A 23,182-nucleotide genomic window follows, 5' to 3' on the forward strand; every position below is an offset into this window, starting at 1 on the left:
TGTGTATTGATGGGGATATATTAAGTCGCTCACGGAATACCCTGTGAAGTGCAGTAATTGTTATTTGTATTACTATCATTATAGTTTTATTTTTATTTAAAAATTGCTGAAATATCTTTGCTAAATCCAATATATAGTAAAACAATCTATCAGAACTAGTCTTTTAGCATAGCTATGCTAATCAAATTCTATATAAATACTTCTTAGCATTAGCTGTACTGCATAAGTCAGGAGCAATATGATCGTATAACTAGATCATATAGAACTCATAATATATAGTTCATATTTAGCATATTTTACAAAGAAGAAGAGAAAACTGAGAATTTTGATTAACCTTTATGCAATAGTTCATATATGACAGCTTGCTATCTGTGATGCAGTTGTATAGTTATTTATAAGGCAATATTACTCCCAACAGACCCAGTGAACTCAGTCGCTAGTAAAGCAAAAGAACTGAAATTTGGTATGAGGCGTAACAAATGTCGCATATATGAAATTTTAACAAACACTTGCGCTTAAGCTAAGTAATTTAGATGCAAATCAATAATATCTAAAGTAAATTTAATATAATTTTGGTATTTTTCGCTCTTTTATCTTATGCAGGCAACTTCTTTGGATTGGATCAAATGGATGGCTTGGCCAACAACAACAACCCCAACAGCAACAACAATAACAACAACACAATTCTAACAACAACAACAGCTCTCAAGGCTGACAACAACAAGCTGATAACGAAGCCCAAACGGCTGAGCATCAATCCGATTGCCAATGCAAATGCCGCCAAACAACAGCCGGAACCGAAACCAGAACCAGAACCCGAAACCGAACCCGAACCCGAGGCCGAAGCCCAACCGGAACCGGAACCAATGAGCATAACCCCACCACCGCCGCCAGTGCCGCCGCAGTCGACAGCAACAGCAACAGCAACAGTAGAGCCAGCAGCAGCAGCAGCAACAGTTGCTGCTGTCGCCGCGACAACAGTTGCTGGCAGCGTGCTGTTGCCGAAGCCGCAGCTCAACACCGCCGCCGTCGGCATCGATGGGGAGCTGGCGACCGTTGTGAACATTGATGTGTTTGACGATCAGCTCAGCCTGAGCAGCATCAGCACTAACAGTCGCCTCTCGATAGAGGGGCCGCCCTCGCAGTCGTCGCCGCCGCTGAGCCTCACCAATGGCCTCATGATGGAGACGAATCTAATGCATTTCAGTGAGAGTGCGCCGCCAGTGTCTGTCGATACCGGCTCCAGTTCCCTTGCCGGTTCCAGTTCCGTTGCCGGTTCCGGTTGTGAACCAATGTCCGGCACCGATGGCCTGCCAAATTTGTGAGAGTTAATCCAGAGGCCATCGGCGGTGCGTCTCATGCAGCGCGCCACGCTGATCGGCGACAATTTTAACTTGCGGCGCATCTGCACGCAGCTGTTCAAACAGTCGCCAACAGATGGCGCCAACGCAGATCCAACCAACGAGAAGCCTTCTTAATTACCACACACAAAATGCAAAAGCAAAAAACAAAAACAAAACAAAAAAACTAAAAAAAAAACACACAAAACAAAACAAACAAAAAGCAACAAAAAAATCACCTCTAGTTCGGTGCTTGTTTTATCATTTATAATTTTATTATTTTAAGTATCAACTGAGACGAGGCTGCAAATGGCACTTAATCGTGGGATTAATCACAAGCCGAAAAACAGTGCTGCAAAACGCTTTCAAATGCAACTACTGCAGGCTAAGCTTACAAGCGCCAGAAAGCTGTCTTCAAACTGTAATTTAACAAAGCTTAAAGCACGTGCATTTTAAGAGTCAAAGAGAACTGAAAATTCCACTTGAAAACTTTCCCTCTCGTTTTGCTAACATCAGTCAAAGCGTATTAAGTTGCGCGCTATCCTTGCGCAATATTTGAAAGTACATTAAAGCTTTCATTTTCAAGATCAAGCTATAAATTTAGCTAACTATTTCGCCCAGTGATCTAAGCGGCATTGTTTGCATTCAAGCTGAAAGCTTTTCAATATAACAACTTTATTAAAATGCAACAGTTTTTGATGAAAGCACATCGTAAGCTTCTGATTAATCCTAGGATGAAGTGGCATGCGCTGTAGCACGTGTCATTTGGTGTAAGAAACGCATTAGTTCAATTAGTTCCGTTTAATTGGTTTAATCGATATTATTATAATATTATAACTTTTTTTTTATATCATCATCCTATAACAATTGTTGACGAAACGCATAGCAAAAAGCCATAAAGAATATGCAAACAGAAAAAAAGAAAAAGTGAAAAAGTGAAGCACATCTAAAACAATACATAGATCAGATCAGACCTCAGCTGAATGCCGTGATATTTAAAATAAAATTTAAACAAAAAAAAAAAAAAAAAAAAAAAACTAAACTAAAGCTAAAATAAAAATAATTTAAAAAAAAAAAGAAAAGAAGGAAGCGAAGTTATAAGAGAAATACTAAAAAAAATCTTAAAAAAAAAAAAAAAAATATATATATATATATATATATATATATATATATATATATATATATATATATATACACATAGATTTATATATGTATGTCAGCATGTATGCATTGAGAGAAGCGAAAGATAAGCGCATAAACTATTAAAAATATAGAGAAAAAAAATCATTTATATATAAAAAATGCATAATTATTTGTCTATTTACTATAAACAGCTGCGGTCATAAAAATAGTGCAACTGAGTATTAAATTTGAATGGAATATTATTATTAACATGTAATTAACTTAGATGTTGATATTGAGCTTTTTCTTCTTCAGCATCTGGTGCTCAGTCGCACTACCATTTGAATGGCCTCAACTATAATATACATAAATAATATATATATATAAACTATATAATTATATAAATTGATTGTAAAACTGCGTAAGCTTTTCTCAAAATTTTCTTTTTTTTTTAACAAAAAAAAAATTTTTTTGTTTAATTTTTTTTTTTACTTCTTCTGCGTAAGACTAAAAACAATTTTTTTTTTTTTTATAAATTTCCTATTACTATAAATACCACAAGAAAATATATTTTTTTAAAACCCAAATGTTTTTTCAAACAAGCTAAAAATTCCATTCCGATACACAATAAATTGCGATTAAAACATATCCATATACAAAAAAAAAATCCAGATGTACATATATATTTATAAATATATATGTATAATTATATTTGATACTGAATGCAAATCCATAATAAAAAACAGCTCCATTATATCCATTATACCACTTAAATTAAGTTAACAAATTATATGTTGATAATAAAAATAATAAGAAACAACAAAAAAAAGAGATCAGTTCAAATATCCATCTAAAAACTAAGTGAATATGAGAACTTACTATTTTTTTGCATAAATTTAGAGCTATATAGGATATATACATAGATATATGCATATATCTATATATATAACTCTACCTGATCCACTAAGAAATAAACAACGTATATAAACATGCAAACATATATATATAGTTCTATATTCAAGAACTGCTGGACAGGAACTTAAAAAAAGAAAGAAAAAAAATCAGATAGAGAGAGAGAAAGAGAAAGAGGTATAAAGATATTTAGCAATAATTTAAATTATATTCTTTACATTCATTCTATTTGATCTACTATATGTATATTTATTTATATATATATACATATATATGTGTGTATAGAGTTTCGGTGCTCCTCTGACTGAAATTTCGATCAGTAGTAGTTTTTACTTTATTATCTGGCAATTGAGCACCCCAAATACATAAATATATATATATATGTGTAAATTATATATATCTATATATAATTGTTTAAAAGCGCTCGGAACTTCCAATGCGTGCATTTCTTAAAAAAAAAAAGTGAACAAAAAAATCTATTAAAATTTTATGTTTATGTCGAATTTCTCTTAAAAGTATAAAAACACTTGGGAAAACTTATATATATATTATATAAAAAATAAATAAAACTAAATAAATAAATTACAAAAAAAAAGAACTAAATGAATTTTTATTTTTTATATAAATAGAAATATTGGTAAAAGTCCATTTATGTTGATTCTCCCAATGTAGCTGAAATTATTATCAAAACTCTATTTTCTAGCATTTATAGATCTACAGAGCAGATCTATAGAAAAACGCAGAGCCGTTTAACAGAGGTCCATCTACAAAGTTGAAGCCCTCCAACAATTGATCAGTCGAGTCATATGCCATATGTATTTACGTGCATTCGTATTCATAGATATATGTATATATGTGACCGGGAATATTTGATTCGCTTCTGTCTATCAAAATTCGCATTCAATGTTATCCATGATAATTACCTAATTTTGAATTGGACATATGTACGTACATATGTATATCTCATATGAATATTTGCAACAGCCATACACATAAATACATACATACGTACATACAAGCATGCATATATACATATATATATGTACATATTTGCTTTAATTGAAAATAACGTGAATGCAATAAAATATCAATTAGGTAATTTATTAAGCTCTGGCACCTCTAATCACATTGATTCCCATTGATTGCAAAAATACTTACATACATACATACTTATATACATATGTATGTATGTACATACCTATATAGCAACAAACCTACACTGAAAGGAAATTTCATGCATATATACATACATTCATACAACCATATAACATACATTCGTACATACAGACATTCATATGTACATTCAAGTATTCGTAAATTCATATATTCATACATGTATATTCATATATTCATACACACATTCACAGATTCATATATACATTCTTACATTCCTGCATTCATATTTTCATACACTCATACATTCATATATTAATATATTCATACACTCATACATTCATATATTCATGCACTCATACATATGTATGTATTCATATATTCATACACTCATACATTCATATATTGATATATTCAGATATTCATACACTCATACATTCATATATTCATGTATCTATACATTCATACATGCATACATTCATACACTCATACGTTCATATATTCATACACTCATACATTCATATATTCATGTATCTATACATTCATACACTCATACGTTCATACACTTATACATATGTATGTATTCATATATTCATACACTCATACATTCATATATTTATATATACATATGTATATATATTCATGTATCCATACATTCATTTATTCATTCAAATTCACGGTACATACATACATACACTTCTATGTAGTATAATACAGTATCAATATTTATGCCAACACTGTTTATTAGAGTACAATATTATATTAGATCAGTTCTTTGGTTCTTTTTAGTTTTGCACTAAGCATGCCCATTAATGCTGTGCCACCAGTGTAAAGTATGCGAGCTTTGCTTCGCCTCGAACAGCGCGACAAAGCTCAGCCAAATCTAGCCCAGAGCGAACAGAACTACAGTCGTGGCCGTATTAAGCAGCACACCCCGATCTACGATCGCTTCGTTAGACGAGAATTGAAAGTTCCCCCCAGAGAATCAAATGTAGAGCTGTTGTAGCGTGTCACATGTCGCGTCAGGGCTGAATTGTGACCACCCCTCCCCCCAAACCCCATCCCACATCCCCCATGCAACCATAGAGCGAGCGCCACAAGCACTGCAAATCGACTCTTATCAAATGTTATAGGTTTTCGTTCTGGTTTCTTAATCAGTTTTCGTTTTCGTTTTTGTTTTTTTTTTTTTTTTTTTATAGCTCACCTTACTTTGCCATGAAAAGCTCGTGTGATTGGGCAACAGTTAGCTCCACTTCCCCTCGCTGCTCCTCCAAATGCCCCTCCTCTGCACCCGATATCTTATCGATTCCTGCGATTCGATGACCAATGCCAATTATGATGGCCATTGGCCATTGGCCACACACTTCCCAGTAATACATCGATTTCATATCACTTCACATTGTAAAAGTCCGCGACTGTTTAAGCGTCCACGTAATCCCCATGTTGTAATCTCCATTGCGTTTCCGCTACTTTTCATTCAACATAGAAGTTTTTTGCCAAAATGCTCGAATATTAATTAGTGTTAATTTTTTTTTTTTTTTTTTTTTTTTTTTTTTTTTGTTGCAGAAAACTCTTAGATATGGATATAGTTATTTGAGGTCTTATGTAAAGCTATATATCTGATAAATACCCTATATATGTGGAAGCTCTTGAAATGTTGAAGCAGAGTTTTGGGCGCTTGAAAGTTGCTTAGATAGATTTCTCTATAGAAATTAAAACCAGAGCTTAGATGGCCAAGAGAGTTTTTCGCATATTAAAAAAAATTAAATTGAGCTTAAAAAAAGAAAACATTTAAAAAACGAAAAAATTAATTAAAAAATTGAAAGAAAAAATGTAATAATTAGTAAAGTAAAAGCAAAATTGTTAAAAATAAAGTTATTTAAATATACTTTATAAATAGAAAAATAAACAGGTTTTGACAAATGTATTTAAAAAAAAAAGAAAAATAAAATAAATAAATAAAAATTAATAATAAAAAATAAATAAAATAAATAAATAAAAATTAAAGACATTTTTAAATATATATTAATAAAGAAAAATAACAAATGAGTTGAAATTTTTTTGACAAACTTACATTAATATTTGTTTTTTTTTATAGAATTTTTTATGTAATATACATATGTATGTTTTATATATATTTCTTTAAAAACTATGGACATTAGGCATTATTCCATAAATCCTATATTTTATTTTTACTTTTTGGAATAGATTTTCTCCACACTTCATTTTTGTCTGCTTAAAAAACAGTCAAGCAGTTCCCAGATACGTATACATACATATCTATCTATCATATGTACGTATATGTATGTCTGCCTACCATCATCTAATAACATTGTTCGTTTATCTGTCCCTTATCAAATTATGGTTAGATATTTGCTCTGTTTTTTACCCTCCGGCAATTACGTGAGTAAAAGGCAACTTTTGCGTCAATAATGCGTTTCCATTTAATTTTTTGTTCCCGCTTCTTCTTCTTCTTCTTCTTTTCTTATCACGCAACATAAACAAATAAAAATATTGTTAGATATATACACGTGCATATATATAAATCATTTGAGCTGAAAGGCAAATAGTAAAAAGTTTCAAAGTGATTTCATCTCTGGTTTTCTTCATGAATGTTTTTTTTTTCAGTTCTTGTTTTGTTTTTTCATTAGCCATTTACATCTCGTCTGCTATCTCTTTCCCTCCGGCTAATTAGCTTGTCGTATGCATATGTCTGCCTGTTATCGTTATCGCACTAATCGATACTTATCGCTGCAAGGACAACGAGCGCTTGAAATTGAAAAGTTGAATCAAGCATGAAAAAGGCATAAAATTAGATTTTCTTGAATTGATTGAAGTTACTGTAATTTATGTATACCTATATATGTATATTCCGATGTGTGTATGTATGCATAGCTCTTCCCTTACCTTGAAGTAATTCATCATATACTGTATATATCTAATTGCTGGTAAATCTATCTAATTTATTCAGATCATTTACTTTTCCTATATTTTTTCTTTTTTTCCTTTTTCAATCCGAATTTTTATCTTAAAGTTTTGCCCAAGGCTCTAGAAATATCCATGAATATCCTTTGCTCACTCTCCCTCCTTATCTCTGTCTTACACACTCTCTCTCAGTTCCCCTATCTATCTCTCTCTTGCCGTGCCTACCTTTTATATTGCCTTTATTTCCCAGGCTTATCAAAACTAAAACATAATTTGCATTCATAATTTCTTTTGCCTCAAATCAAATCAAATCAAATTGTATTATTGCTTAAGCTAAATGACATAATTATTAAAGCGCACAGTATATACACACGCACATGCATACATACATACGTACACATACGTACACACACACATACATAGCCTCTCTGACAACCGCAAAGGAGCAGACTGCAGACAGTTTCTTGCCGCTTGATAACCTTCAGAATTCGTTTGCTTAAGACCAATGACAATGACATGCATACACACACACACACACATCCACAAGTATAGGTTTGTACATGAATGTGTGCGAAGACGGCCGGCAAATGTCAGCGCAATGTAGGCAAGGGGATAGCAAGCACATGTGAAAAATTGCACGTGCAACGCTGAGAGCGAGCGCGAGCGCAGGCGTAAGCAACGCTCAAAATAACCACAAACAAAAAAGACAGAAAAGTCCCTTTTCGTCGTCTGTGATGCTCATTTCCCCTGTCACCAAAAAATTGCCCCTATTTGGGCACAAAATTTGCGGCGAATTTCTGGCTGGCCAACCCCGCTTGCAGGTGAGAGCAACAGCCAAAAGGCAGTATTACAGATGCGACAGAGAGAGGGAGATAGACACAAAGAGAGAGAGAAAGTGCGCATGCGCTTAAATGGGATGCTAAAACACAAAACTGACAGCTGCATTTTATGCTAACGGTAAATAGATATATATACATACATATATAGATAGAGAGAGAGAAAAAGAGAGAGAGAGAGAGCGTGAAAGACAGAGATATGCTAAGCATCTGTATATACATACATACACACACACACAGCTGGCTTGCAATACCGTTAAAATTAGCGGTATTGTTAGTGTGTAGCTTTTAGTTTGTTGTTTTTTCTGCATTCGTTTTATTTGGACTTTTTGTGTAATGTGAAAAATGGTTCATGCCCTTTTTTAGGCACAACTCAAATGGTTTTCACTTTTTATGTAGCATTTGCAGAGAGATAGGGAGAGGGATGTAGTCTAGAGACCATATGGACAATTGATCAAAGTGCCATTATATTCGTGCTCCACATTTGGCAACCAAGCCCCTCCACTTGAGCATCGCTTTAGTTATCATTCACTCAACCGCAACTCAATTGTGAGTCAAACAGTTGAACTGAGCTTCAACTGTCTATCATTAGCTCTATTCATTCAGTAAATGCTCCGATGTAGGGGCGGGGCGGGGCGGTTCGGTTGCTGAGAGTTGCAAAATGTAAATCAGAACAAAAGAGTCCGATTGATGCATCAAACGTGCTATAACCATATTTGGCATTGCATTTTGGTAAGCTGCTCTTTCTAAGCGCGAGAGCGCTCATTATAGAGAGAGGCAGAGAGAGAGAGAAAGAGAGCGCGAGCATTAGTGTGGGCGCATGCGCATTAGCCACGCTCAGCGGCCAGTCCAGCATGCAAACACACACACATACAGTGACGTGTGCCAGCATAGTTAGCCGCTCCGTCAAACACATGCACATTTGTATGTACACACACACGCACCCGCATGTAGAGACCAGACCGGAAAACGCTCAAAAGGCAAGAAAAATAATACAAATGAATTTGAACTTGAACTTACCGCGCCCTGCGCTCTATGGCTCTATCTATGCGTGTCTATATACATACATACTTATGTATGTATATACATATATTTTATTTTTCTGTTTTGTGCGTGGGTGTGAGCGCAGGTTACCAAAGCGCCGGAAAATACACACCCATTTATGTATGTATGTGCACAACAGGCATTTAAAGTATATTTTTATATATGTGTGTACATATTTATATACATTTTTATACATACATACTACATATTGAATCATGTACATAAGCGCGTCGTCATCCTCAGCTAAATCGTTGTCCCCTGTCATGTCCATTTTAAGTTGTTCATTATTGTATAATAAACAAACAAGCACACATACATATGTATGTATATACACTCTCGCACACACCCACGCATGCACATATTCCTGCATATTTTATTTTATGCAAATCGATTATATACGGACATTGCCGTCTACCTGCCGCCGGCACATCCTAACACACGCACTCCACTTCTTTCTCCACACCTCTCTGTCACCCACAAGCTGCTGGACTCTCTTGCGTCTCGTCTGACTTATGGGAGTCGCGCAGCGTCTGCTGTCCCTATGCCAGTTGAATATTAACGATTTTCACAATGTGAATGTAATTTTTGCCGGTCTTCAACTCAAACACACATACATGCATGCATGTATGCAGCTTTTCCCTTTTTATTTTGTGAGTACTGTGAACGTGTTTGGCCTCTTTAATGCGCCTCCATTTCCGCAGTGAGCGTCTCTTTGATCAGCGCCCATACACACACACGCGCACGTACGAATTTGTATGGGTATTCAAGTGAGCTTCCTGCGAGAGCGCTGATCATAAATCTGCAGCCCATACACACTCACACACCACAGCTTAAGAACTAGAAAGCTTCCTCTCTCTGCCTGCCTTTCGCGGCAATAGCTTTGAAAGCAGCTTGACTCTCTTAATGTTTTGAATGTTTGGTATTTTCTTAGGCGCAGCAATATTTGAGCCCAGACGGTTTTATTTTTGCAGCAATTTCGTATTTTTTGATAAGCAGCTTAACAGTTTAGCGATATGAAAACACCTGCGTACTTGGAAATACTTGCTTATGAATACTAAAGCCATAGACTATACAAACACACATATATACATATTTACATACCCATAAGTATGTATGTATGTACACATTGTTTCCAGCTAATCTGTTGTGTGGCCAATTCCATAAAATAAAACGTATGAAAAATAGCAATTCCTTTTATGACTCACAATATGCTGGCTAATGTACGAGTGTGCATATTTATGAATGCATATGTATGCACATGTGGGTAGGTGTGTGCGTATGTGGTTTTTGCAGTGACAGCGACGTCCCTCCACTCATGCCACTCTCTCTTCCTGACAAACACCCTCATATTGCAGCAATTGCCCCTCTACTTTACGTTACCCTTTGCCGATGCAGTTTGTTGCGTTTTTTTTTTTTTTTTTCATTTCATTATTCTTCTTCGTTTTACTTTTCTTTTCTTTTTTTTTTTTGGGCAGCAACGGAAGCACTTCCCAGACTCAGACTCAGTACCCAGCCCAGAGCCGGCGCCACGCCCTTTCGAACTGCCATAAATTAACACGCCGGGGCCAAGGCCCCATATGACAAAACCAAATGATGCGACATGCTCTTGAGCTTCGCTCTTACTCACTCGCTCGTTCACTCGCTCTCTCTTCCTGTCTCGTCTTCATCGAGTGCATCAAAGAGTTGCGTTGAGCCAATCGACTCAGTTGCTCTTTGTTTCATTCTTCTTCTTTGCCTGCATGTGCCAATAGACGCGCCTAAAAGCGAGCGAGCCTCGAATTTATCAGCGCCAAAGAAGCAACAAGAAGAAAGCGCAGCTTGCGTCGCACAAGTCGCTGTAGAAATACCCTTTCAAGAGTTATACATATGCATATGTAGATTAAGTGTGTGTAAGTGTCAAGTGGTTTATTGATTTCCATGTATGCATGTGTGTGAGCGTGTACATGTTCATGTTATTTATGTGTATGTGTATTCAACATGCTCCGTATAAGTATGCTTATGTTAGGGTATGACAGAGTAAAGTAGCTGATGTTGCTTTAATGTTTCAATTCCTTTCGACTCGCTCCACTTGAGTTTGTTATTTAAAGGCTTGATGGCAGGCATTTATTATCTATATATGTATGTACATATATACTTGCATATATGTATATATTTATTTATTTATTCCCATATATCATACTTATATGATATTTTAATGTTCTCTCGCTTGAATCCAGCCGAAAAGTCGAAGAACGCGCCCATATTTGCGATAATACATATTTCAGTTTTGCCTGATTACTCATATATGTATGTATGTACATACATACTCACACACACACATACTCACATAGTGCATTACTCTGTGGCCTGCATTATTCATTGATGATTCGCCTTTGGCAACAGCTGATTATCGCCTAACCAAGCCACCCTCTCGCCCATTGCGATTGTGGTGGTACTGGTGGTGCTGGTGGTACTGGTGGTACTGGTGGTGCTGCTGCTCCTTTGTTGGTGGTTGTTTGGTGCGACGCCCACGATATCGAGTCGCTTGCATGTTGCCTGTTGTGTGTTAGCCCAGGCCCAATTCGAGCCGCTGCACGCACAGGGTGTGCATTGCGCGGCGCGGCGCGGCCTCAACCCTCAGACAAGCCCAGGCCGAAAGACAACAGCAGCGTGGCAATGAGGCGGGTATGCGCGACTTCTAAATGCCCTGCTTGAAATAGTCACACTGAAATGCTCCAATTGCGACTTGGTTAGCTTTATATGCAGGAGCTTCCTACCTCCTCTTTCTCCTGCTCCTCCCTCTCCTCCTTCTTCTCATCCTGTTACATACGCATACACCTAGCCCATATACCCTTTTGCCCAGCTTTTCAATGGGTTTATTCAAAAAAAAAAAAAAAAGATCGGCTCAAGGTTGCGGCGACCCTTCCAACTGTCGTTACCCAGCGCAACCACCCTAAGCAGCCTGTGTGCGTGTGTGCCGTGCCTACGCCTAGGTAGGGTAGGGTGGTTCACCCCTATACCATATGTGCATGTGCCATAACAATTGGGCGGCTGGGATGAGGCAAACGTTCTTATTTCTTCCTTTTGCCAAAACTCGCCAAAAATTACCCAAAAATAATATCTGTGAATTCCACGCGGGTCGCAGCATGCTAGACCATGAAATACCCTGTAACGTGACAATATTTGATATTTATATAAATATAATATTATATGTATACAAGTATTCTTATATGTACATATGTATTTCTCTCGCTCTCTCACTCTTTTTCTCTCTGCCCGTTTCGTTCTGTATTTCTATCTCTTGCTCTCTAACTCCTTACTCTTTATCTATATGTCTCTTCTTCCCTCTCTATGTCTATTATTCTCTCCTCGCTCCATAAAAATTTATGTATTCCTTTCCCTCTTAGCTTTTCATTTTCTCTTTATCTCTCAATCTTCCTATATATCTTCTTACTTTGCCTCCATATCTCACTCTCTCTCTTTTTCTCCTCCTCTCTGTCTCCATATCCCCCTCTCTCGCTATTTCTCTCTCTATCTCACTCTCTTACTTTTCCTCTCTCTCTCTCTCTCTAGCCTAGTTTAGACTCAAGAGTTCCTTCTGCCTTGCCAGCCTATCACGCCCATCGGCACACAATCCTCGCCTTGCAGGGTATTTGGCAAATTAAATACTATACACACACGCACTCACACACACACACACCCACACATACATTAAGGAAGAGAGGCGCACGTGTCACTTTCTCAACTGTTGTTGAAAAATTGGGGGAAAATCCGTCTGTAAGCCAGACAATTTTTGTTTTCTTTCATTTACTTTGGATGAGTCATACGCATTGATTTAGCCATGGACTAGACTCTACTGCGGCTGTTTCTTCTTCTTTCTCTATCTTTTACAGCTGCAGTTTTGGCTCATGAATAATGCAGCGAACGGATCGCATTCAGCTCTTCGTTTCTCTTCTTCATTTTCTTCTCGAAATGGAAATGAAAATGGAAATGAAAATGCAATGCACCTCGTCACGCTCCAAAAAACTCTTTGCTCAAAATTCTCGAAAATTCCCCACCTTAAAGTAAATAAATTCCATTTAACTCATCTACATCTATTTTTTTAAAAATCCCATATCCATGATTCACACCTGATGGAGATAGGCTTATAGCTCTGGAATATCGATGAGTTGTAGCCCATTGATTACATAAGCTTTACTAGAATTTCGTTAACTCTAAGCCAACTCAAACTCTTAACTGATCTTTATTATATAATATGTATGTATCTCACTCTCCCTATATGCATTCCCAACTAGAGATCTCTTAAATGGTGTAAAAAACACTTGTTAATCTTAGGGCTTTCCAGCTAATGCATAACGCACTCTATAATTTCTATGGGCCCTTCATATGTAATCGCTCCATAAAACCTAAATGAACTAAATAACTGTTATATCACAGTAAAATGGGAGTTGGGGGCGAACTCTGTATAGACTCTATACTATAGAGCTATTTTGCTTGGCTGAATCGGTTTTATGATATGTCATACCCATTAGGAAAAGTCTGCGATGGGTATATTAGTTGTGGGCAAATTCAAGGAATGATATGATATATAAATATGTAGAGATGGTTTCAAATAGATGAGCAGGCAAATTGAGGTGTAGAGACGGACTGAGAGAATAGATCAGCCTATGTAATCTACATTGATTCATGATATATGTATGTATATCATATATGTATATTATTATTATCTATGACCCTTCGCAAACCTAAATAAAAGCTTAAAGTAAATGTTTTTGCAGGGTATCTGTAGCTTGAGCAAGTCGCACGCCTCTCAGCTGACAGCAGTGTGTGTGTGTGTGTTTGTTTGTTTGATATTAACGGTTTCTTTGAACTCTTCAACTGTTTGAGGAGAGTTGAGTTCGTTCATTTCGAATGCACATCCCAAGACGTTTGACTCGTTTGACTCGACGCCTTTTACTGCAGCTGAGTTCGCATTGAAATTCAGCTGCGGATACAGATACAGATGCAGATACACAGATTAAGATACAGATGCTGATACAGCTATGACTATGTCAGCTCGGATCAAATCGGATCGAACGGTAAACAAAAAAGAGTCGACTTGACTTTCGCAAAAATTTGCCTAATAATTGAACAAAATTATAGAAATTGCTTCATCTTTTTTTTTTTTTTTTTTTTTTGTTTTTTTTGTTGCGATTTTTGGCGCACATTCACAAATTCATAAATTCAACGAAATTCTGATTAGGTAGTGAAAGTCTTTCACGTGCAGTACCGTTAATGGCTTATCTTTGTTTTATTTTTCGCTCTCTTTTTGCACATTTTGTTGAATAGATAAAACTCATAAATATAATTAACGAATGGAATTAATTTGGCCAACATATAGGGCCAATACAATGGGCGTGATTAAATGGATCTCTTTATTATATATTTTAGCCATATATATTATAGTTAAGTAACCCGTGAATCTATTAAGCAATAGATACTTTATTCGTAGCAAAATTTGGTAAAGCCAAAGCTTATAACTGTTTAATATGGCACTATCATTTGTTTGCTTTAGTATATAAATGGCATTTGTATAAATTTTGATATATTTTTGTTTTTATTTAAGATGAGAAAGTTAATGCGCATCAGTTTTCAGCTTTGTAACGGCAATAGTTAGACAGCTCCCTGAATGCATTTACACATTTCCTCATATTATGATGTTTTCTAGACCTTAAAGAAATTACATACAAAATTGCAGGTTTGTAGCTAATGCAGTTTCCGAGTTCCATGAGTAAATTAGAATAATATATGATTCATTTAAAGAATTTTGACTTTACACTTAATCCAACTCATTTTAAGGCATTTAGGGATATCAAAGAAACTTAGTATTAAATTTCTGCTGTTTAGCTTCTATAGTTCTCGAGTCCCCTGGCTACATTTAAATAATAAATAATTCTTTTAGAGCTTAGATTTGGATTTTACGTTGAAAAAAAAAAAAACAACATTAGAATAGGTTAATCTAATGTTGTTTTTTTTTTTTTTTTTTTTTTTTCACAGATCAAACGATGCTTATATCGCATTTCTATTGTTATAACAATGGTTTTTATCATTTTTAGCATTTATATGTTCATATGATGATAGCATAGAAAGTTCATATCAAATTTCAGCTGCATAGCCTGAGTTCTATGGGAATATAAATAAGATTAAGTTCATTTTATTTGGCTAGTTTGCAAGAATAAACATGTTGTTTGGTGACTCTTTTCATCAATAAACTATATAAAACAAAATTCAATTCAATAAAAAACTAAAAATTTAATTGAAATCACCCCAACCAAATCATAAAAGCTGTTCACCTGCAGCGTATCAATCGCAAGGCATATGCCTAAATGCAAACGGATGTCTAAATTGCAATAAACGCACACTCACTCATACACGCACACACTCACACAAATAAACACAGAGACAGCATTCTGTTGGATTTGTCGTAAAGAACCAAAAAAGTCTACAACAAACTTGTACGGCCCAAAATGGGGCGTTCAAATTGCGCTCGCTTCCTGAGGCGCAATAGTTTAACGCCGGATGGAAGGCCTTTTAAAGCTGTAGAAAGAGAGAGAGAGTGAGAGTTGGCATCCCTAGACTCTGGTGTCATCTCGTTACAGCATGGATCACTTAGCGACTGCAGAAATATGGCAACGTTGTCGATTTCCGTTGGCTCGAAATTCGAAGATCGTTACAGTTTGAAACCATAAAAGCTCACACACACACACAGGCACACATTTTGCGACATGTACATTTTGGGATAAAACTCAATATACATAAATCAGCAAATGAAAGAGGGAGCGAGAACGCACAATGCTTCGCGTTTGTTTCATTCAAAATGGGCCAAATGTGGCAGCGACGTCGGCAGCGACGCCAGCAGAGACAGCTCAATGTCAATGGCTTTGCTGCGACTGAGCATGTGTGTGTATGTGCGACTGAAAGCGCCAAAAGGCAAAATAAATTATGCAAAGTAAAATTAAAATAAATACACAAACAAAACAAAATATGCCAAAAACGTTGACTTGTTTCTTGTTACTGCTGTTGATTGTTTTTGCTGCTTTAAAAAATAATATTTTTGCAAAGATTGAAGTATATACAGACATACATACATGCATACATGTATGTGTATATGTATGTACATATGTCATACATTCAAATGTACGTTGCTTTCCAATTTGGAAATTTTCTCAACATTTGCAGTTGACTTCGCACTTGGATATTTCAAGCAATATGAAAACACTCAAAATAGGCACACAGCAAAAACAACAGCAGCTTCTACAAGCCCACACACTCACATATATACATACATATGTACCTACATACATACATGTACATACATATGTTTGTAGACTTGTATAGTCTACAGTCTCCAAATTTATTGTCATTGCCTCTGCTATTGTTATGACTGCCTGTATTTTATTTTTAGCTGCAAGCTGCCTAGACTAGAAAGTGAAAAGTGCACAGATAGAAAGCATGAATTACCGTATTTTAAGTCTTCCTTAACTTCTTTGCTGCCGTTTGTCCGTTGTTCGCTTATGCCAACCACACATGAGCATGATTTTTCGTTTTTGTAGTTGCTGCTGTTTCTTTTCTTTTTTTTTTTTTTCGCTGACAGTGGAAGTGGCGCAGCCGCGGCCGCTGCTGTTGAATGATGCTCTCTCAAGGCTGGCTACTGCTGGCGGCAGCATTGGGTGTGCAAATATAGAATAAAAAGGAATAGACGAGCCAACAAGAAAAAAGTTAGCGTTAAGTAAGCCAAGCAAATGGTAATTTCTAGCGCTCATTAGAGGGTCGCACTATACTCAATCAGCCCAAGATGCATTAGAATGTAAGCATGGTCTCTGTGTGTGTGAGCGTATTTGTGTGTTGTGTGTGTTTGTGGCTACCCATTTCAAGCTGCCTAAGCACCGTTGCTGGAGACTATTTGGAATAATAACTGTGCACAGTGCGGGATAGACAAATAGATGCGCTTATTTAGAAATTAACTCTGAATACGAGTACATACATACATATATGTATGTATGTATGTATGTTTGTATTTAAATAATATATATGCATGCATATACATAATCATATGTGTATGTTTATATTTAAATAATATATATGCATGCATATACATAATCATATGTGTATGTGTATATTTAAATAATACATATGTATGTACATATGTATGCAAGTCTTTCTTTTATGTATTTCACTTAACACATATACAAATGTATTTATGTATGTATGTATACATGCATTTATGTGTGCATAAAAACATTTTCTCATACATATGTACATATACACATATTAAGGAACTTCATGTAGCCTATTATAATGCCGTTTCTATTTGACTGCTTAGTGCTGTATGTTTATTTTCTTAGTTTTTTTTTGCAGCCAGTTTCTTCCGTTGTTTGAAAACAAGTTTATCGGATTTTGTGCCGCTTCGACTTCTGTTTTTCTTAACATTTCAAACGTAACTGTCAACAATGGGAGACGAAGATGTTTGCCATTAACGCCAGTGCTGCTCTTGCTGTTGTTGCTGTTGCTGTTGTTGTCGTTGTAGCTGCTGCGTCTGCTGCTGTTGTTCTTCTCGTTGTTACAGGTGCTCGCCCGTCAGCGTCTGCGCGGCAGCTGTTCGCATTTGATTTCTCAACTGTCGGGCAACGGGAACGGGTCTGCCCTCTCGCTCGCTCGCATGCTCGTTAAACGCCAAGTCGTGCTGAAATGTGTTTGTGTGTTAAATATGCTCAATTATTAACATACATACAGATGTACATACTATGTATGTTTGGTGTGCATGTGTGTGTTTGTGCTTTTCTGTTTTTGTTTTTGCCGTTGACTTTGGGATCGCGCATTTATTTTGTTTACCGTTCACCTACATAGCGAGCAGCGGCTATTGTTACAAAAAATAAACTTCCAGCGCTTCCACCACGACATTTATTATTAGTTTCGATTGTTTTTCTAGTTTTTAGCAACTCGTTTATGGTTATTGTTGTTGTTGTAGCTGGGATTGCTTTCTTCGATGTTTCATATGCAAATCTGTCACCGTACACTTGAATTTGTTTGTTTATTTGTGTGTGTGTGTGTTTTTTTTTTCGTACTTTTCATTTCAGCCGCATGAATCATTCCAATAACATGGAATTAAGCTGCCGCGTCATATGTATTTCAATGCGACCCTCAAGCCGCCCCAGCGAAACGTTTGCTCGACTGTGCGTGTGTGTGTGTGTAAGGCGAGCTTGTTGTGCATGTCCGTGTGGGACGACTCAGATGAGTCATTACATTCGTCTCCCCATGGTCAATGTCTAATTCCAATGATAAGCACGATTCGCTCTCAACTGAACGAACTGGCCATCGGAATTCGCTGCCAAAAACACACGCATGCTTGAGTCATTGCTCAATTTTGTTGTTAAAGGCCATTATCAGTGCGACAATAAATAAAATGCACATTAATTTCATACACACATACATACATACATACAATTTATTTATTTAGGCGTTGACACCAAAAATCAACAAAAACAAAAACAATCCGAAAAAGAACATGTATTATCAGTAACTTTAGTTAATCGCTAAATGTGTTTCTTTCTTTTTTTTTAATATTTATAGGCTGCTTGGGCAATTGTATTGGAAGTGAGTGTTCACATATTTATAGCAATGATAAGAGGGCGACAAAGCGCCCCTAGCCGGGTGCTGGGCGCTGTTTCAAGTGCTGCCATATCTTTAAATAAGTACCGTATCAATGTGGATTGCAAATGCATGAGTGTGGTTGTGAGTGCGAGTGATATGAATGTCTTTTTATATGCATGTGTGTGTGCCCGCATATCCAGCAGAAAGCCGAGTTCCGTTATAGATCAGCGTCATATCCGCCGATTGCAGCGCGAAAGGGGCAAAGGGCGTGCCAATGGATTCTGTTGACAATATGGCGATAAAGGCGACGCCTTCACGCAATGATTGCCACGTGCAGCAATATCTGAATATTTGTTGGTTCTTCTTTTTAAATTTTGGGTGTGACCAGTCGTCGGTCGCTCCTGTTGCACGCACATAAAACTTTGCCGCTTGTCACGCGCATCCAAATCCCCCAAGCGCACGCAGCGATTCACGTGCGTTTATTCATTTCAATTTGTGTAATTGCTGACCAACGACTGCGACTGCGACAGCGACAGCGCTAGAGTTGCCAACTTTATTTGAGTTTCTTGTCTCATTAATTGATGTTGTTCACACGCACACACACACGCTCGTGCAGACAGAGGCAGAGGCGCACGCCCAGCTGTTAGCGCTGAACCGTAACGGGCCAAAACTGTGAAAAGCTTCAGCCAAGCCGCCGACCCAAAAGTCACTTGGAATGGGAACAGCGCCGCGAGTGGGAATGGAAATGGGAATGAGAGCATGCATATGTGTAAGTGTGTGTGGGCGATGTTCTACACTGGCGTGCATACGAACGTACAAACATACATACATATGTACATACATATGCCAGTACACGCTTACTAAGTATAACACTCGCACACACACACATACATAGGCGTCACTCGTTTTGATTAAAAACCACTTAAGGTTTTGTTTTTGCAACCCACATTCTTATGGCTACGGCCTTCTTTAGATTCGCCGTTACAGTGAAGACTCGTTAAGAGCGGCACGCACAATGTTAGATTACAGTAAACATGACGCGCATACAAAACGGTCGCGAAGCACAATAGATATGAATGAAAATATTTGAAGTATATCAAGAATTAAGCAATTCTTGAAGTTGCGCTCATAGCGTGTATTCACTGTGCCTTATTTTAAAGTAGTTTTAGTTGTCACAGTTACTTCACCATGCAAATATGTTGCTTTAGCCATATAAATGCAACGTCTTATATGTATGTATGTATGTATGTGTGTGTACATATCTACATATATGTAAGTATGTATGCGTGTGTATCTATTCCGTTCTAGCTGTCATAATTAAAAGTTGTAGAGATTATGCGTAGTTTTCTTTTGGAGACATTGACTTTGGAGACTCTCACGCTCTCACGCTCTCGTGGCTGAAGCAAACCAATCCAATAAGAATTGCATGGCGAGTCTCCCATGCAAAACAAACCTAATTGGATAATTGCAAATTACGAGCAAATAGATCTGAAATAACGTCTTCATGATCAGCCAGACTTAAATAACTACATACTTATGTATATATGTATATAAATAGTAGCTGCCATTGGATGCATGGCTCCGATTCCAATCAGATACTTACTATGCTCACCGAGGCGCTGCGCTGTTCGCATGCCCAGCCAAGATCCAACAAATAGCAAAATAATGGAAAATCCAGTCAGACGCCGGCATCAGGTTCGCACACAGTTTCGCAGTGTCTCGCCGACGCTGATGCCGCAAAAAAAAAAGCAATAAAAATAAGAAAGAGAAGAAAACAATAACAACAAAAATGACCAACAACGTGTGGAGAGAAAAAAGTAAGAGTGCTCTGCACTTGACCTGCTCAACGTGCAGCTACCCTGGGTCTACAGTTCAATCTGTAATGCATTCCCTTATCGAATTGGACATTCATGAATCTCTACACAACAACATTAAAAGTCGTCAACTCGTCAAGTCTACAATCCTTTACATATATGTGTATGTGTATATATGTGTGCATGTACATATATACATATTTGCTAGCCATAATATGCGCGAGTATACCCGCTTTTTAAGCAGTGGCATTTAGTACAGGGTATCGCTAGACAGTAAAATAAAGCTCAATAAAATGTTTCGACTCAGACGGGCTTCTCGCTGTCTGCGGCGACTCCCACAATGCGCCACGTCTCACACATTCAATTGCTGCAACACCTTCGCCTGCGGTCGCCAACTAGAAAACTGGAAAACTGACAGCTCTCCCCTCCTATCCCCGGCCCCTGGCCTTGTCTGACTCAATGAAATTGCATTTTGCCCAGCGAGCGAATATTGTAAGCAACGCAAATGCATCATTCCCCAGTGTTTACTATGTGGATTCTAGAGCTATGAGTAATAACTATATACATGTATATACATATTATATATATACATATGTATGTATAGTATGTGTATATATAACAGCTCTTATCAAGCTAATACTATTAGCTATGATTGCATTAGAATTTCCGTAGTAAATTCTATTTATATTTACATGAATAATGTAATCAAATAAAACGAAATTTAATACGCATGCATTCCTCATCAATGTTTAAATGAGTGCATATATATACATACATACACACATACATACATAGGTATGTATATGCATATTCACTTTGTTTAAAGAGGTTCTTATGAAAGTCTTCTATACAGAAAATTGAGATGAAACCATAATAATAATAACAAACTTGCATTCCTTAAAATGTTTATACATCTACATACATACGTACATACATGCATTCAAACGTATGTATATAATCATCATATGTAATCAATGTAGGAAGCACTCACATTCTCATTGCTATAATCAATATTATTCTCATTGAAGTTGGCATTGTCATTGTCATTTCCATTGCCACAATCAATTGAAGTCATTATCATTATGATAGTGATCATCATTGTAATGATTATCATTATGATCATCATGCTCTTTGCACTATCAATGTCATTGTCACTATCATTGTTATCATTGTTATTATTATTGTCATTGTCATTATTATTGTCACTGATGCAATGAATTCTTATCATGGGCTTCATTGTCCTTAGCATTATCATAATGATTATTATTCTTATTATTGCTATCGTTCTATTTATCAATGTCATTATCATAATGATCATTATCATTATCATTGTCATCGACGTTAGTAGTGTCATTCTCATTAGCTCTATCGTTAGCACTGTAATTATCATTATCATAATGAATTTCTATGATCATCATGATAATCATTCGCTACACTACCATTCTCTGTATTATTATCAGTAGAGCTATCGCATAATAATCTTTATTATTTTCATTATCATCATTATGATCATCATCATCACTAATATATTACCCGCACTACAAATATTTTAATTTCTGTTTGGCAATTTATTTACATTAAATCCAATTTGTCTGCTGATTTACCTCCATCGATGCACTTGTTCTCTCTCTCTCTCCCTCCCACTCGCTCGCTGGCTGTCTCACTCTTTGGCCATGTTGGATTTTTTCGTTGCTTTGATGCGTGGCTGCTGTTGGCCACCGCACTTGAAAAATGGCTAATTAATTTGCTGGCTGTGTGCCAAAAGAGCCATTTGTTTTATATGAATGCCGCACCACAGCAACTCAGAGAGAGGAGAGAGAGTAGACGAGAAGTGATGAGAGAGAGACGGAGAGAGAGAGCGGTATGCTGAGGGCAAGGCAAAGGCATGAGACACGCACAAATATAGCCGTTGCATTGCCATCAAAGTGAAATTGTGAAAAATGGCGTCGCGCCAACAATAAAACATAATTTTTCACTTTTCCAAAAGCTGCTCGAGGTTCTGCTTCTTCTTTAACAACATCATTATCGCCATCGCCATCGTCATTATCATCGTCATCAGCTCATTTATCGGCAGCATCGGACACGCAATGCGCCCGTTAGCTGCCAATTGGAGATGGAACATTTTGTTGGCTAGCGAGTGGCATCCAATTGGAACCAGTTCAAACGGTAGCTGAACTAGTTTTTTCTTATTTGAAAATCTAGTTTGACTTTACTTTACTTGTTTATTGAATTTTGATTTTTAATTTTTAGCGTAATCATCAACTATCGCATGTCAGTGCTGCACATCTCTAGCGCAATTAGCCGAAAGCAATTAACAAGTTTTTGGTATTTTGGCATTTTATATAAATATGCACTTTAATCATATTTTCATGCAATTATTTATGCACTCACTTCTTTTTAAACAATTTGTGCACGCAGCAGACAAACGCGCTTTCGGCATTGATACGCCCCATTGTCTCCCCCCCCC

The 23,182-nt window shown here is 36.7% G+C and overlaps 1 long non-coding RNA gene across 3 annotated transcripts; it reads right to left on the minus strand.

Moving 5' to 3' along the window:
* Window positions 1-5,562: 5,562 nt before the first annotated feature.
* Window positions 5,563-22,486, minus strand: LOC149267903 (uncharacterized). 3 transcript variants are annotated; one of them, XR_016271169.1, is made up of 5 exons: window positions 22,320-22,486; window positions 20,505-20,629; window positions 18,054-20,389; window positions 16,772-17,993; window positions 5,563-6,260 (listed from the first exon to the last, which is right to left on the minus strand). It is a non-coding gene; the product is annotated as an uncharacterized LOC149267903 (long non-coding RNA). The 3 variants fall into 3 exon arrangements; XR_016271168.1 differs by lacking the exon at window positions 5,563-6,260 and adding an exon at window positions 10,594-12,437; XR_016271170.1 differs by lacking the exon at window positions 5,563-6,260 and having other exon boundaries at window positions 15,270-16,961; window positions 17,563-17,993; window positions 22,320-22,482.
* Between the last annotated feature and the right edge of the window lie 696 nt (window positions 22,487-23,182).

Source organism: Drosophila arizonae, chromosome X (assembly GCF_054131065.1).
Source record: "Drosophila arizonae isolate 15081-1271.41 chromosome X, UAZ_ARI_1.0, whole genome shotgun sequence".
In the NCBI taxonomy this organism is placed as follows: domain Eukaryota; kingdom Metazoa; phylum Arthropoda; class Insecta; order Diptera; family Drosophilidae; genus Drosophila; species Drosophila arizonae.